The following is an 18,414-nucleotide window of genomic DNA, read 5'->3' as shown; positions in this document are numbered from 1 at the left end:
AGATTTAACAAAACGAAAGGCTGTTTTTTTGTATTGCAAGAGATTTAATGTAGATTTTTATTTCTTACAAGAGACTCGTGCTTGTTCTTCAAATGTGAATTTTTGGCAATCTCAGTGGGGCAGCGAAATTTGGCATTCTTTTGGAAGTAATCACTCAGCAGGAGTTGCAATTTTAAAAGGTTCATTTAAAGGTAAAATTGTTAATAGCAAAGTCCACAATGGAGGGAGATGGATAATCCTAACGGTATCCATTGATGGTAAAATGTTTTTGTTAGGTACTGTATATGCCTCAAATATAAAAAAATATAATGCTGATTTGTTCTCTGAAATTGAAAATGAGATAAGCAAAATAAGGAAAAGATTTCATGATATTGAAATTATTCTAGGTGGGGACTTCAATACTGTCCCAAATGCTAAGATGGATAGAATTCCTATTCCAATTAAATCACCTACAAGTGATTCAGAGCTATCAATATTTTGTGGAAATGTAGGGGGAATTGATATATGGAGATATAAATACCCACATTTGAAAGAGTACACGTGGAGTAATAGGGATAAATCTAAACAGTCAAGAATTGATTTTTGGTTAATTTCTAGTTCATTAGAACAAAATACAAACAGAGTATCAATTGAACCATCAATATTGTCTGATCACAAAATGATGTATCTTCTCATTAAAATGAATAACGAAACATCATATAAAAGCTCTAAGACTTATTGGAAGTTTAATAATAGATTATTAGAAATTGATAGTTTTCAACATGAAATTAAGAAAATAATACAAACATATTGGAATAAAGCTAAGCGAACAAATTTATACTGTCAAAATTGGGAGCTCATGAAGTTTCAAATTAGAATTAGTGCAATTGATAAAGGCAAAGAAGTTGCGAAGTCTAATAAATTAAAGGAAGAGGAAATTATTAAAGCTATTTGTAATATTACTAATAATGACAATGATGAGAATTCTAATTTGTTAATTAATTTGCAGGCTGAGTTAGATAAATTATATATAATCAAGGCAAAAGGTTCATTTGTTAGATCACGAAGACGTTGGTTGGAGGAAGGAGAAACTAATTCCAGATACTTTTATAATTTGGAGAAAAGGAATGGAGAATATACATCTATTAGAAAGCTTAATATTAATGGCCATGAAACACAGGACCCTATTATTATTTCAAAGTATGTATCCGATTTTTATGGTAAATTATATTCCAGCAATACATGTTCTGTAGACAAAATAGATGATTTTTTAAAACCCCTTAAACAAAATATAGCTTGTATTGAGGAAGATTTTAAAGCTCTTTGTGATAAGGAGGTATCCATTTTAGAGATAAGAACAGCTATAAAAAAACTTAAATTTAACAAGTCCCCCGGTAATGATGGCTTAACTGCAGAATTTTTAAAAACATTTCAAGATGATCATTTCAACATTTCAAGTTGAATTTCTGTTAATGGTCTTTAAAGAATCTATTGATCAGGAAGCTTTGCCACCCTCCATGACACAAGGTCTAATATCCTTAATTCCAAAGCCTGATAAAGACCTATTGTCACTAGATAATTGGCGACCTATTACATTAATTAATAATGATAGTAAAATTTTTGCTTCCATATTTGCTGAAAGGTTAAAGTTAGGATTAGAATTTATTATTGATGAGGGGCAGTCAGGATTTATAAAAGGTAGACATATTTGTAATAATATTAGACTTGTATTAGATCTTATAGATTATAATGAAATTATTAATGATAATAGTTTTATTCTGTTTGTCGATTTTTACAAGGCCTTCGATACAATTAAACATGACTTTATTTTTAAAACTCTTAAATTTTTCGGTTTTGGGGACAAATTTCAAAAAGTAATTAGAACCCTATATAATAAGATTAATAGCTCTGTAAAATTGGCATATGGAACTTCTCATAGATTCGAAATTAAAAGGGGTATTCGACAGGGCTGCCCTATTAGTCCATTACTTTTTTTGTTGGTTACACAAATTATGGCCATTCATGTTAAGAAGGACAATTTTCGTGGTATTAAAATAGAGGATACAGAAATTAAATGCACACAATTAGCTGATGACACTACTCTTTTTTTAAGAGATTATACTGAAGTTGGAAAAGCAATAAAATGTTTGCAGTTATTTTCATCTGTATCTGGCCTTTCCCTAAATATTAATAAGTGTGAGCTTATGGCTCTAGGTTCATGTGACTTTACCACAATATGCAATATTCCTGTGAAAGAAGTTGTCAAATATTTAGGTATTAAGATATCAAAAAATAAGGAAGTCAGGAATGAGTTAAACTTTACTCCTATCATTCAATCATTTGAAAAGAAATTGAACTCTTGGCTAATGAGAGATATCTCTTTAACTGGTCGTGTGTTATTGGTTAAAGCTGAAGGTTTATCCAGGTTGGTTTATAATGCTCAAGTGTTAGAGGTACCCCCCTTGCTAATTAAAATGATAGACACTAAACTCTTTAAATTTATTTGGAAGAACAAATCACATTATATTAAAAAAGAAAATATTTGTAGATCAAAAGTTGAAGGAGGATTGAATGTTTTGGATTTTAAGACCTCTAATATGATATTTAAAATAAAATGGCTTCAAAATTATTTAAAATATAAGCAAAGTATATGGTATACGGTACCTAATTTTATATTTCAAAAAGTAGGTGGTATAGAATTTATACTAAAATGTGATTATGATGTTAACAAAATACCTGTTAAACTTGCAAGTTTCCACAAACAAGCATTACTTTCATGGACTCTTATGTATAGTCATAATTTCCCCCCCCCATAAATGTACCATATGGAACAACAGATGTATAAGAGTTAGAAAAAAGTCAATATTTTTTGAAAATTGGTTTGAAAAGGGAATTATTTGGGTTAAGCAGTTGATAAAAAATGATGGTGTTTTATACAATTATAATGAGTTTGTTCATATTTATAACTTTTCAGTTGATCCTGTCCAATATTCTTTGGTTTTACATGCAATTCCCAAGGAAATTTTGAGATTATTAGAAGGTCATAATAATTGTTCTCTACAAACAACAGTAGAAGAATTCACCACTTGTATTAAGTTGCAGGGTAAAGATTTCACAAGTTCTGGATGTAATAATATTTTTTTGCGGTCCCTTCTTCAATCTAAATGTATACTTGCTGTTACTACTCACTGGAATTTTTTATTTAAGAAACATATTGAGTGGAGTAAAGTTTGGATGACACCTCATAAGTATTGCATTACAAACAAAGTAAAAGAGGTTTCATATAAAATTTTCCATCGAATTTACCCAGTTAAGTCACTTGTGGTACAGCGTTTTAAAGTAAACATTGAAGATATTTGTGCTTTTTGTAAAATTACCCCTGAGACTATTAAGCATTTATTTTGGGAGTGTCCCAAGACCCAAATGTTTTGGAAGGAACTTAGTAATTACTTGCAAAGTAAAGTTAGGATTCTTGTTAACTTTGAAGAAATTGATGTTATGTTAAGATGTTTTTCATTTGAGGGTGATAAAAATCTTTTGTTTATATTTGATTTAATTGTTATAATTTCCCGTTACTATATTCATAAGGTCAAATGGAGTGGAAAGATACCAAATTTTGAACATTTTAAAATTGATGTTAAGATATATTTAGAAACTATATCCAAAAGTAAAAACCTGAAAGCTATGAAAACTACACAGCTGTTTGACAAGTAGAAGCTTTTTTTGTAAAAAGCCTTTATATTTTTTTTTATTTATTTATTTATTTTTTTTATTTTTATTTTTTTTTTATTTTTTTATTCTCTACCCCTGACATGTATGAACATGTATGGTTATGTGTACTCTTGTATGTAATATGTTTTGTTATTATTGTATTTCAATTAAAAAAAAAAGAAAAAAAAAAAAAAAAAAAGAAAAGATGAAGACAGAATACGGTGGTCGGCCATACTAGTAAGCTTCTCCACAAAGTTTGGACATTTTAACAGAATACAACTTTGGTAAGTAAAATATTCGTATTCATTGGCTTAATGTGTACAATTACATTTGTTATCTCAGAAGAGTAAGTATGGTTTAAAGAGTCGTATTTTTTTATGTAATGTTACTGTATGCAAATGTTCGTTTCGCGGCACTCTGAAGCCTCAAAATACAGGCGGTTCCACAGTATTTTCCTTATAAATATTAAAACAGATATTCTCCCATGCGGGACAGCGGAGCTGAACTTATGTGGAGAACGATAAAAATACAGTTTGTATGTATTAATTGAGCCCAGAGCTGCGTTAGAGACCGTTCAAACAGAGCGCGAGAGCACAACGGATCACTGAGTGGATTAAGAACAGCGGGAATTTAAAAAAAAAAAGGAACCGCTCTAAACCTGACAGCGTAAAGACATCCGTCACAATATACATCGATGAAAAATTAGGTGGAAAAAGAAGACTACTACTTGAACTGTCTCTTTTCTGCATGTTATAAGGGAAATGAGCACTTTCATCAGAGTTCTTCTGGAGCGCGTAACTTAACGTTACATTTGATATCGCTGACATAAGCTTGGTTCTGATGATTTTTTTACAGTCTACGGTTCAGATGAAGTTCTGAAGGTATACAAACTCTTCTTTCAGTTTTCTGAAGTGACGTTAGTCATTCAAGTGCCTCACCAGAACTCAGTGTAATGCTGCGTGAATAATGTTATCTGTTTTTATACAGTCTATGGTGAATATACGGTCATAAGTAAATTGCATACGTTTAAAACTATTGTGTTATAATTCTGTGTTATGTCATTTAAAAGCATCGTCTGGATGGTAAAGTTTGTCTTTGGTATTTAAAACAAACTTGTCAATACATTTCACTTTCTCTGTAAAGATTTATTTATATATTTATGTTTATTATTTTTCAGTGTTTTAACGTGTTTTTCTTTATTTTTCATGTTTATGATATTTTGGAATAACTGAAGATCAGTGCAGAATTCAGTAATCCTGTGGATGGACCGAAGCAATTCATTTTGCAGTTTAATCCATCAAAATGCTTTGCAGACATAATGGAGATGACATTCACATTGTAGAGCTTGGACAAAGTTGTAAGTAAATGTATTTACTTTATAAATGTACATTTATTGGAGTCTATCAGCTTTACAATTGTAAGACACATTTTAATGCTTCCTTTTGTTTTTGTAAGCACACAGGCTCGGCGCAGGAACTCATCAAGGACATGACTGTTGGGATCACGCTTGTGGATGACCAAACTGAGCACCATCAGTCTGCAGTGATGTGGTCCAGGTAATAGAAGAAGAAGAAATCTGGGTGATCTGGGGTTGTAACACGTTGTGGGGTTGTGTACTGTGTTAGACGATCTGGGACTGGTACTAACAGAAATAAACTAATTCAGGTTTAAAACAACTTGAGGTTTAGTAAATTACAATTTTCTTTCCTTTTTCTCTTTTGGGTGAACCCTTTACGAAAATGTAGATATTTGCATTGGAAAACAGCTTAAAAATTTGGAAAACATAATTTGACATTATTTTCCCTTCAGTTTTATTCCTTGAATTTTCTATAATTGGTATTTAAAAAGTCTTTATAAAGCGTTAAATGTATCTCCATAAAATCAACAGAAACCCTGTTTATGGACATCGCCATTCTTTATTATTTTGCTGAATACTGTTTTGAATCCTGAAAAATATTCAGTGCTAGCATATTGGCCATTAGCAACTTTGCTTAAAGGGTTAGTTCACCAAAAAATGAAAATTAGGCCATGTTTTACTCATTCTCAAGTCATCCTATGTGTATATGATTTTCTTCTTTCAGACGAATCTGATCTGAGTTGAATTAAAAATTGTCCTGGCTCTTCCAAGTTATTTAATGGCAGTAGACAGGTGTGTTTTTTTTCTCAGCAGTCCAAAAATAGTCAAATAAAATGCACCCATCCATCAATAAAACGTGCCTCACATGGCTCTGGGGGGTGAATAAAGGCTTCCTGTAGCAAATCGATGCGTTTTTTGTTAGAAAAATATCCATATTTAAAACGTTATAAACACTTTTTTTTTCTCTTCCACTGACTATCATACGTGCAAGCCTAATTTTGTGAATCTACTTCGTGATCGGCGTATTGTTGTCTCTCCTCCGCTCTTCCGTGTTCGTCACTAATCACCGGTGCATGCATGACCCCTATGTCCTATTTTCATCGACCCAGAATGGCTCTCAAGAAAGTGAAAGAAAAGTGTTTAAATATGTTTTAAATAACATTATTAACATGTATATTTTTCTTACAAAAACACATGGATTCGCTACAGGAGGCCCTTATTCACCTCTTAGAGCCGTGTAAGGTACTTTTTATTATGAATTGATGCACATTATTGACTACTGTATTTTCCGGACTATAAGTCGTACTTTTTTTCATAGTTTGGCTGGTCCTGCGACTTATAGTCAGGTGCGACTTATCAAAATTAATTTGACATGAACCGAGAGAAATGAAGCAAGAGAAAACATTACCGTGTACAGCCGCGAGAGAGCTCTCTATACTGCTCAATGCTCCTGTAGTCTACACTGAAGACATAGAGCGCCCTCTCGCGGCTGTAGACGGTAATGTTTTCTCTTGGTGCTTGGTTCTAAATAAATGCGACTTATAGTCCAGTGCGACTTATATAAGTTTTTTTCCATGTCATGATGTATTTTTGGACTGATGCGACTTATACTTAGGTGCGACTTATAGTCTGAAAAATACGGTACTTTTGGACTGTTGAAAAAAAACACCCACCTATTGCCATTATAAAGCTTGGAAGAGCAAGAATAGTTTTTAATATAATCCGATTGGATTTGTCTGAAAGAAGAAAGTCATACACACCTACGATGCCATGAGGTTGAGTAAAGCATGCATTTTTGGGTTAACCAACCCTTTGGCAGTCATGCTTTACTCTGAACATGCAGTGCAACAGACTATTATTTAAAAGGTATACCTCTTTACACCAATATATTTTCTGATCATTGTAAAAATGATGTGACAGATTAGAAAGTTAAAATTGGATTAAGAAAAAAAAAACCAAATATGTTGAATTGGTTCGTCACATTTTATGTCATTCAGAAATCATGTAGAATACCAGTGAAGAAAATAACCCCCCCCACCCCCACCCCCATTTTTAACCTAGTTGGTTCCGAAAGTGTATTTTCCATCTATTTTCCCATTGGGATTTTAAACTCTTTGTGTTCAGTGTAACAATAAAAACTTCATAATCATCGGGAAGAAGGAGGCGGGAACCGGCAGACAATCAAATGAAACTTTAATAATAAAATAAAGACAAAACAGCGCGGAAGCCCCTCACGGATGACTGCCGCGCACAAACAAATCCAAAACACAAACTAAAATACAGGCCTGGTCCTCTCTCGTCCTTCACTGCCGTCGCTCCAGTTTTATATCCTTCCATCTCCTCCGTGGGACTCGAGACCGGTGGGTCGAGCAGGTGTCGCTCATTTCCAATCACTCCACCCGCCCCACTCGCCACATTCAGCATAACAAAGAAATTTGTACAGGCTTTTAACAGTTTAATACAGGAAGTTATTTTGAATGTTTCTACACGAAACCGTTGAGGTCGGAGCACCATTTACTTTTGACTTTCATTTTTGGTTACATTTTTCAAAATATCTTCCACTTGAATGTGAATTACAATTTGCATTTATTGATAGCTGTGCTTTTAACAAAACACACAACATTATTAGTGTATGTACAAATGTGTGTTAATTTGTTAAATTTATTTAGTAATGTAATATTTTTTGTTTTCCCAGCCATCCGGTGACATTAAGGATGTTGAGAAAGGAATTGAATAGGGCATTCTGATTGTAACTGAGGAGCAGCAATGTGATGTGCTTCCCAAGGAATAACCAACATTGGTCTCATTTGGACATCCTGTCATCATTGACACCCCCCATGTCCCCAAGGCATTTGGACCCCTAATGGGTCTGTATGCAGTGAACATCCACTACCTCATGAAATACACCATTGAGGCTCTGCAAAAACTTGTGAAGATCAGCTGCTCCCACCATGTGCTCGTTACAGCGACAGTAACTGTAGGTGTGGGGGAGTGAATGTACAGTGCTCTCTCCACCCTCAACCCCATGACTGAGGTGTCTTTGAGCAAGCCACCGAACCCCTAACTGCTCCCCGGGCGCCGCAGCATAAATGGCTGCCCACTGCTCTTTTTTAAGGAACTTTAGGTTATTTTGTGCCTTTCACTACATTTTAGAATGTACATTCAAGTTTTTCATGTCATGACTTGGAATATGCATGTTGTCATGTAAACAAATGTTGTTTCACCTCTCATTTCTTAAACAGTTGGTACACATTTTCAGTATGTAGCATTATGATGGTGGAGAGTTTGGAAACTTTCAAGATCCTTCTGATGTTAACACCTCTGTCTGGTCATGTTGTGCTATGAAATTTAGAATCTGACGGTTGAGATCTTTGTGCTTCCATGTGCATTCATTCCATTTATATCTTATTATACAGAAGTACAGTACACTAATTTTTTGTAACTAATTGTGATTATATATACATATATCTTGGTTCCCTTTCAAGGGAACTTCGAACTGCGTCCTCTGAGGGGACACTATGGGGAACACCTCGTCGTGACCCGTGTCTGAAGCATACTTTGAAAAACGCCAACGTGTTGGCCGGCGACAGCCTCTGACGTCACTACCAGCGCGACTATAAATACGCGCCCGTAGGACCCGTCACTATCTTCTTCGTCTTCAGTTGACTGTTTTGTTTGAAGCGTGCATCTGAGAAACGACCAAAACGGTAAGAGCGATCTATTACTGTTTTCATCATGGCTTCCACTAGCAAGGCGTTTAGACAGTGTGTGCATCCGTGTCAGCGTTATCTGACACCCGATGACACGCACACTCTTTGCGTCTCTTGTTTGGGCGAAGAGCACGCGCGCGATGTCCTTGAGGGGGCGGTCTGCGTGCACTGCGAGCGTTTCTCTCTGAGAAAGCTCCACTCTCGTTTGTCTCTCTTTTCGAGGAAAGAGGGACAGCCATCTGGATCCCGCGGCTCAGGTCCCGCCGTTGCCGAGGCACGGAGGAGAATGAGCTCGTGGGGATCACAAATGGATCTCGCTGAGGAGTGTAGAGAGGGACCTTCCTTTTCACACTCTCTGGCGGCGAACGAGAGCGAACTTCGGGAGGCAGATGTGGTATCATTAACCCATTCTGACACTGAAGTTAGTGCTCTGCTGGGTTCTACCCAGGAAGAGCAGGAGATGTCTGAGAGTGGTGAAGAAGCTGAGGCTGAGCCTTCTCAATCCTCCTGTCCCGCGTATGAGGAGCTGTTAGAGGTTATGGATCGCGCCACGGCAAAATTAGATTTGCCATGGAAGCGTGCCAGCAAGGTGGCGCCACGAGGTCGCCTTGCTGAGCGGTACTTGTCTGACCATAGCCCTCCAGCCCAGGTGAGCCTTCCATTCTTGCCTGACTTGCATGCAGAAGTCGAAAAGGAATGGAAGAGGCCGTTTTCCTCTCGCATCCACCGGTTTCAGCATACGAGCTATGCTAATATCGAGGGCTTGCATGAGAACGGCTATGAGAGGATGCCCCCTGTAGAAGAGACGCTGGCTTGCTATCTCTCTGTGGGGCAAACATCCTCTCTTAAATCTCCCGCTTTGCCATCTAAGCCCCTCCAAGATACATCCCGCTTAAATGGCAGGTCATACGCGGCAGCCGGTCAGGCTGTGGCTTCACTGCACACGATGGCGGTGCTCCAGGCCTACCAGGCTGACCTGCTGAAGGACCTGGATACAGGTGAGGGCCTTTCACCTGACCAGGTAGCCGAGCTGCGCCGCACCACAGACCTCTCTCTCCGAGCTACCAAGCAGGCCGCCTCCGCCATGGGCAGGTCTATGGCGGCCATGGTGGTGACGGAGAGACATCTATGGGTGAACCTGGCTGACATCGGGAAGGAAGAAAGGGGGTTTCTTCTCGATGCTCCGGTCTCGCCTTCTGAGCTTTTTGGTACCTCCATCGAGATGGTGGTCGGGAAGTTCAGGGAGGCAAGGGCGCGCTCAGCGGCCTTTAAATCCTTCATTCCACGAAGGTCCAGGTCCGAGCCCGAGCAACTCAGGGGTCCTGGCTCATCTCGATCTGAGGGTCGTAGAGGGGCGCAGAAGGCTAGTGTTGCGGCTCGCGCTCCTCCCCCGCCTAAGGGCAGGGGCAAGAGGAACCGCGGGTCACGGAGCGGTAAGCAGGGTCTGAGGGACGTGATTCGGACGAGGCAGCGTCCTCGCCCGGGTCAGAGCGGTAGTATGACCTAGTAGCTCCGGATGTTTTTAACCTCTGTTTTTAACCTCTGTTTTTTGTCCTCCCCTGCCTAATTCCCCTGTAGCCACCAGCTTCCACCTGATCGAGGTTAGGTGGACGGTCTCTCACATAACAGTCTCCTTCTGGACCTATGATGTTTTGGTTGGTTCTATGTTCATAGCAACCGCCTTACTGACGGTCTGGACCAGAAGGGGGCGCCCCGCAGCGGGACTCCAGTACAGGAGGGTGGGTGAGTAGGTAACCCTTGCTCTACCTGTTTATGGACGTTATGTTGCTGGTGGTTATATGTCTACTAACAATCTCTGTGAGTTTCCTTACAGTAGCTAGGTGGCCAAAGAATTGGCACAGCACTGCAGGGAATTCCATAGATGTCCGGCTAGAGGACGCAGTGTCTCGTTCCCTCTCAGGGAACCATGGTTACATTCGTAACCTGAGACGTTCCCTTTCAAGGGAACTTCGAACTGCGTCCTCTGAGGGGCCGCCTGGCGAGGTGATGCTCCCCTCGCCTAGAAAAGAGGGTTAAAGCTCACCGCTCCCGTGCGATCCAGCGCCTCTGCGATGCTTGGGAACCTCTCTGTACACACGCTTGCCTGTGTACTTTCTCAAAGCCACATAAGTGGTAAGTGTGCACGCAAGACTCTGCGCACTTTCTGAAATCCACATAAAGTGGTAAGTGTGCACGCAAGACTCTGCGCACTTTCTAAAATCCTGTATGGTAAGGGTTACGCGCTCCGCTTCGTTCCCTTTCTTGGGATGATTCGCCCCCGGTGTTCCTTGGGCTTCATCCAACCAGTGGGTATTTGTTATGCACCTCAAGCATCGCTTCCCTCAACATGAGGGGCTGGGTGGTCTCCCTGGAGATTTGGCTCCCACATACTGTGCGTCTCCACTAAATAGCATATTGTGGTTTTCAGATAGTAGGCTTCACCAGGTCTCTCTGAAGGTGAGCTCCCACGTTCGGTGGTCGCCAGGTAGTAGGCCTCACCAGGCCTCCCTGGAGATTTAGCTCCCACATACTATGCGTTTCCACGGAATAGCATGTTGTGGCTTTTTTCAGATAGTAGGCTTCACCAGGTCTCTCTGAAGACGAGCTCCCACATACTGTGGTTGCCAGGTAGTAGGCCTCACCAGGCCTCCCTGGAGATTTAGCTCCCACATATTGTGCGTTCCACTAAATAGCACATTGTGGTTTTCAGATAGTAGGCTTCATCAGGTCTCTCTGAAGACGAGCTCCCACATACTGTGGTTGCCAGGTGGTAGGCCTCACCAGGCCTCCCTGGAGATTTAGCTCCCACATATTGTGCGTTCCACTAAATAGCACATTGTGGTTTTCAGATAGTAGGCTTCATCAGGTCTCTCTGAAGACGAGCTCCCACATACTGTGGTTGCCAGGTGGTAGGCCTCACCAGGCCTCCCTGGAGATTTAGCTCCCACATACTGTGCGTTTCATAAAGAAAATACGAGCTCCCGCGATTTGTGGTTGTCAGGTGGTAGGCCTCACCAAGCCTCCCTGGAGTTGAGTTCCATATTGCTTTCAGTTTCCACTGAGGTGGTTATCTGGTAACAGATAGTAAGCCTCTCTAGGCCTCTCTGTAGATGAACTCCCACATATTGTGGTTATCAGGTAGCAGGCTTCACAGGCCTCTCTGAATGTGAGCTCCCACATACTGTGGTTGTCAGGTAACCTTTCAGTACACACGCTTGCCTGTGTACTTTCTCAAATCCACGTAAAGTGGTAAGTGTGCACGCAAGACTCTGCGCACTTTCTGAAATCCACGTAAAGTGGTAAGTGTGCACGCAAGACTCTGCGCACTTTCTAAAATCCTGTATGGTAAGGGTTACGCGCTCCACTTCGTTCCCTTTCTCGGGATGATTCGCCCCGGTGTTCCTTGGGCTTCATCCAACTGGTGTGTACTTATTGTACACCCCAAGCCCCCTCAACTTGGGGGGGCTGTGTGGGCAATTCTCGGGTAGTTCAGCAGCACCCCCCTTTTCTGAAAGGGTCACCTATGAGCATGCTGCTCGGAGCTCGGAGTCTTCCTCTCTTGGGAGACTGATTCCCGGTTCTTCAGAGCGCTCCAGTACCACATACTGTTTGAGACGCTCTGTGAGAGCAGGCATCCTGCTGAGGCAGGGGCTGAGGCCTCCAATTGCTCTGCTCCCGGGCCATTCTTCTACGAGCTGCTCTGACAGAGTCCCACGAGAACCCCTCCTTAGAACAGTATTTTAAATCCATGTTATGGTAAGTGTGCACGGGAGTCTTTGCGCACTTTCTAAAATCCACATTGTGGTAAGTTCGCACGCTAGTCTCTGCGTTCTTTCTAAAATCCCTAGATGGTAAGGGCTTCGCGCTGCTGCTTCGTGCCCTTTTCTTGAGTTGGTTTAAGCCCCGTTCATCTTGGGCACCACTCCACCTAGGTATCCTCGGATACCTATCTAGAACAGGGCGCCGCTACTAGAGTGCTGTAGGGACAGCCCTTTCGGCAGGTTTTTGCGAAAGCTAGCAGTAGCCCCTGTGTGACAGGCAAAGACTTGGTAGAGGAAAGTGCCAGGCTCTTAGCCGTATCCCTTTAAAGGAATCTCCGTGATTCCAAGCCTTTAGCTCTACCCCGGGCCAAGGCCCTACAGGATAAGTTGGGTATGTAGCTTAGACCTTTGGCCGTAAGGGATAATGTCATAAGGCAGCCGTCAGACCGTCCCAGGGGCGACTCCCGGTGAAGAGAAAAAGCGGTAGAGTTGGTACTTAGTGTTTGCCATGATTCTGGTCTGCACTCCCCTCAGCATGGCGGCGTGGGTATACTGTTCCCCATAGTGTCCCCTCAGAGGACGCAGTTCGAAGTTCCCTTGAAAGGGAACGTCTCAGGTTACGAATGTAACCATGGTTCCCTGACAGGGAACGAGACACTGCGTCCTCTAGCTCCCTGCCATGCTTCGGACGCAAGCTTCACGAAGAAGATAGTGACGGGTCCTACGGGCGCGTATTTATAGTCGCGCTGGTAGTGACGTCAGAGGCTGTCGCCGGCCAACACGTTGGCGTTTTTCAAAGTATGCTTCAGACACGGGTCACGACGAGGTGTTCCCCATAGTGTCCCCTCAGAGGACGCAGTGTCTCGTTCCCTCTCAGGGAACCATGGTTACATTCGTAACCTGAGACGTTTCTCATTTTGACCATGACTTGCATTATGGTGGTGGGAGTGCATGTGAACTTGTGCAGGGTTAATATGCAGAGTTTAACCTTCTGATTTTCATATTGAGTTATGAAATTTAAAAAAATTCCTTTGGTTTTGATCTGATGAATTGAAATGAAACTATTTGTTTCTCAATCCCATGCCAATGTTATTTATTATACATCACACTTTCAAGTGTCGTTTCAGATCTTTAGACGTGTGTGTTTGTATTTTGCAATTTTTTTTAATCAATTATCAGTTGATGTGTTGACAGCAAATTGCTTGTTCAATTTAAATGTAAATGCAAGTGTTGTCTCTATCATTAAATAAATTACATTAAAAAACGTTTTGTCATCTTTATTTAAACATTTAAGGCAGTGGGGTAACGATTATTGATCTAAGTAAAAAAAAAAAAAAAAAACCTGTTGACACAACATGATTTAGTTGACTGGACTAGAAAATAATAGTCAAGTCAACTTAAAGAAATTTGTTACCTGGACTAATTCCACTCTAATTTGAAGTTGTTTCAACAAGATTTTTTTTGTCAAGATAACAAAAAAATTTTAGGCAGCGGGGTAACATAATATTTTTAGTTGACTCAACAAATTTTTTTTTACAGTGTATATATCATGGTTCCTGAAAAAAAAATTAATAATAATCACAAAAATATTAAATATCAAAGGCGTAAAGTGCATTTTATAAATATATAGAAAACAGTTATTTTTAAACTGCAATAATATTTTACAATAGTAGGATACTGTTTTACTCTATCAATGCAGCCTTGGCAAACATAAGAGACTTTCCCAAAAACAACAACAACAACAATAAAAAAACACTTTTGACCTTCAAAAATGCTTTAACTGCCTGTGGATAGTTTTTAGAAAAACTGAGGATTCCTTACAGACAATCTAAAGAATAAAATGAGGCCATTAAGAGGGACTGGTTGACTTAAACAGCCAATGACAGCATCACAAGAGAAGCCTAAGCCTCCTTCTATCTGCACACGTACGTACACAGACTCATACACACAACAAAAGAGCATGAGTCTGAGCTGCTGTAATCTCTAAACTGTGTGCTCATGCAGACAGAGAAAGGGTGAGGGGTCACGGGTGAGAGGTCGTCCTGCTTATGGCTGGGAGTGATTGGAGCAGCTAGTGACATACACAGATCGTCCCTTTTAATTTAGGGGAGCTAATCTCTATAGATCCCGATTAAGAAAGTCTGATAGAGAAAAAGTCATTTAGTGCAACAAATTTCATCAAGATAATGAGCACACACTGCTGTGTTTGTGCGTGGATGTGCGTGTGGAATTGGGGTGGCATCTTTAGCGCAGCTCACAGGTGGCCATGTCGCTGTGCTCAAGGCAGCTGCTTTACTGGAGCCTTACTAACACACACTCTCCGTCTCTTGTGTCTTTCACAACATTAAAACTAGACTCTCAAATCTGCCCCCAACAAGACACATTCTCACACCCAGCATGTCTGCCATTCTTCATTATAGGGAGAGCGACGGGCTCAGATAGCACATTTCAACAGAGGCTATTTTAATAAGGCTACACGATGACAATTAAAACACATCTGTGCCAAAAACACTGCAGTGTTAAACTGTTCAGTGAAACATTTACAGGAAGAGAGTATGACGGAGAGAGAGAGAGAGAGAGAGAGAGAGAGAGAGATCAAATCCATGAGCTTGAGGCGAGATTTAAAAAAAAGCTGGGGTCAGTGTGTTTAAACAACTTTCAGTGGGTCATTAGTTGCAGGTGGAAGGAATAAATGAAAGCATACGCGGCAGTGTTTTCTATAGTTATTTATAGCACCAAATCAGTATATTAAAATAGTTTCTTAAGGTGTGACACTGAAGACTGCATGTTTGCTAAAAATTCAGCTTTCCCATCACAGGAATAAATTACATTTTAAAACATATTAAAATAGATTTTTTTTTAAAAATTGTAATACTTCACTATATTGCTGTTTTACTGTCCTTTTTAATCAAATAAATGCATGATCCTATGTTAGCATAACAGTAAAAAAATTAAACAAACTTCTTACCTAAAAATAAGATTAATCTTACTTACCCCAATCTTTTGAACAGTTGTGTAATTTTGATCAGTTGGCATACGTTTAGTATAGGCAGGCCTCTTCAAGTTCAATACATGTCCCGAATTCTTCCATATATTGTGTCAAAGATATAAAGAATGGACATAAGTCTTAAATATCAATTTTATATATTTGCTGTAACTACAACATACATAAAGACATCAATCAGATTTACAGAGGATGGGGAGAGACAAGAGAAGAAGAAAGAGAGATGGGCAGAAATGAAAGCTTGAGGGTGGCTAACCCACTGAAACCGCATTGAGTATCTAGCAGAAGTTTCTTTTAAAGCCCGGAACATATAAAAGGCCTGCCATCAACACGTATAATCTTTTAGCTGGGCCCATTGAAAGCCAGGGCTTTGGGGTTAATTCACCCATCGCTCTGTGTTTGAATCAACTCCAGACTCACATTGAGATGAAAGCCTGAGAGTCCCACGGACGAGCTGCACCATGGGGCCCACTGGGCCTCTTCAACGAGGCCGGATTACTGCTTGTTGGTCTGGCTGGGACCTCCATCAGGACAGGGAAACTGAAAAGAAAAACAATAATTAGATATAATTGCTTGTGTCCAAACATGAACACTAAAGCCCCCTCCTTTCCTCTCTCTCTCTCTCTCTCTCTTTCTCTTTCTTTGACCCCCCCCCCCCATATACCCCCCATCTCCCATTCTCTCTCTTTGGTAGTATATCGGGTGCAAAGAGAAAAACACAACCCTGTTTTGACAGCTGGGCAGGCGAACATAATTTGTGACAGCTGAACTGAATCGTCTTTAAACAAGACCGAAAAGGAGAAAAGGGGGGGTTGAGTGAGAGACTGGAAGGCAGGAGAGGAAAGAGGACGAAGGAATGTGGAAAGAAAGTGAATTTTCGAAAACAAATGAGAGAGGACAAAATAAAAGTTATTCATGCAAGACTTCATATGCATCCAGAAGCTGAGAAAGAATGAAAGAGGAAACAAAAAAAATATTAAATTATTGTAAAAGATTTTGAAGCAGCCATATAGCGAAATATTTTTACCAAAAGGCTCACTTGAACATGGTGTTACACAAAGTTTGACGCATTGGGTTAATTTGCTGCTGTGCAACTGTGACCCCTGAACTTTGAGGTCCAAGGGGGTCAAACCGAACCCAGAATGAGGCAGCCAAAATCATGTCAGTCTTAGGGAGCAATGTCAAAGGTGACCGGTGAGATCTTGGGGAATATGGGAGAAAACAAGGACCATATGTGAATAGATACACATTTGAAACTAAAATAACCCCTTATTTTACATCCCCTCTAACCCTTCTGAAGGTACGCACAGACAGACCCACCGCAGATACTGCATCCAAATTGCATTAAGCCATAAACAGAAGTACTATAATGATGTGACAGAAGTTTTCCCTGAAAGAAAATACTAATGGAAATAATGGAAAACAATTTCAAAATATCCGCACTCCCACTGCTGCTTCTGTTTACATTTCAACACCAAAACTATTCCAGTTTGAGTACAAGGCAGATTTGGAAGAATAAGAGGCAGGGTGAGGCAGAGGCTAAGATGCCACCTCTGGCCATTTAGTTTAAAAATGGAAATATTTCATGAAAATGCGATGTAACTTCCATCAGTTTAACACACAGTATCACAGCATCCCTGACACACAGTCCTTCTCTGATAAAACAATTTCATTCTCTCATTCTGTACCACAATCATTCTCTCCCTGTACCACACATGCCATTTATTAAAAACACCAGTCTCATAAATTTAATAAAACAATTCAGTACAACACGCTTTAACATTCCTCAAGCAACCAGCAGTGAAGTCCTCTGGACCAGCAAAGTTTCAGTGTAGAATATGAGTGTCCTTCAAAGTTTGTGAGTGTTTGTTTGCATACAATTTGACACCAGTAAAAAGTGAGAGAAAATGAGAAAAAAGGAGAAAAAAAGAGCAATTTCACTGATGCTCTCTGGACTGGGCTGCTTTTCTTTTTCCAGACAGTAATCAAACTTCTGCAAAGACCATCTGTGCCTTCATCTGAGCCTCATTAGGTTTCTCTCTGTTTTATTAAAGACAGGGGGATGATTTCTCCATCAGATACAGTATTACCACTGGACCGCAGCCTAAAAGTGGCAATCAATATCCCATTCAGAACATGTATGTGAAGATCATGTATGGCTCATGAGGTTCATTGCATTGTGCGTTACATTATGACATTTATTGAGGGGGAATGAATTGAACTCTGGAGGGCAGTTTTTCTGACCAAAATGAAGCCTGCTTTGCAATGAAGAATTATCCTAAGATAATCCTGACTTTTGTCCAGGACCATAAGTGAAATGGATCTTGAAACCTTGGCATAACTTTTAAACCGACGAGTTTTATGATTTCCAACCACAAATGACTTTTCATTACTAATTGTTTTCTGAAAAGAAGATATTGATTCAAGAAAGACATTTTAATCAGTTTTAAACTGCTACATTTTTTCCACTCTCTCCCATGATTCCCACAGTCCAGCTGTCAACAATCAGCTTTAATAATTCATATTTCGAAAGTCTTTATACCATCTTATGTTCTTCATCTGAATGGGTGGAACACCTGCTTGGTAACTGAGGCCAAAGAGTAAAAGTCCTCACGTGGGCGGTATTAAAAATGACATGAAGAGGGGGAACCATAGTAGCTCCAGAAGACACAGTTGCACACAAGTCAATGACTTTCTCAGGCTGTGGAAAGAAACAGGCGGCCAGAGTGAATAAGACTTGTATGTTGGCGTGGGGACTGCTGATAGATTTGCCATCAGAGCTGCTTAAGGCCCTCACACTCACACACATCAAACAGGCTGCACACAGTAAACATTCATTTAAACACTCGCTATATTATAACTCAGATTCTCAAAAGGAAGCACTTTTCCCTC

General features: G+C 40.1%; 1 long non-coding RNA gene across 2 annotated transcripts; it reads left to right on the top strand.

The window, feature by feature from the left end:
* The first annotated feature begins 4,961 nt into the window (after window positions 1-4,961).
* LOC132130655 (uncharacterized) lies at window positions 4,962-7,773 on the top strand. 2 transcript variants are annotated; one of them, XR_009428753.1, is made up of 3 exons: window positions 4,962-5,047; window positions 5,146-5,246; window positions 7,743-7,773. It is a non-coding gene; the product is annotated as an uncharacterized LOC132130655 (long non-coding RNA). The 2 variants fall into 2 exon arrangements; XR_009428752.1 differs by lacking the exon at window positions 7,743-7,773 and having other exon boundaries at window positions 5,146-5,806.
* Window positions 7,774-18,414: the final 10,641 nt, after the last annotated feature.

This window comes from Carassius carassius, chromosome 4 (assembly GCF_963082965.1).
Source record: "Carassius carassius chromosome 4, fCarCar2.1, whole genome shotgun sequence".
NCBI lineage: Eukaryota > Metazoa > Chordata > Actinopteri > Cypriniformes > Cyprinidae > Carassius > Carassius carassius.
Note: the sequence above shows the minus strand (reverse complement) of the source record. Positions and strands in the feature narration are given on the sequence as shown.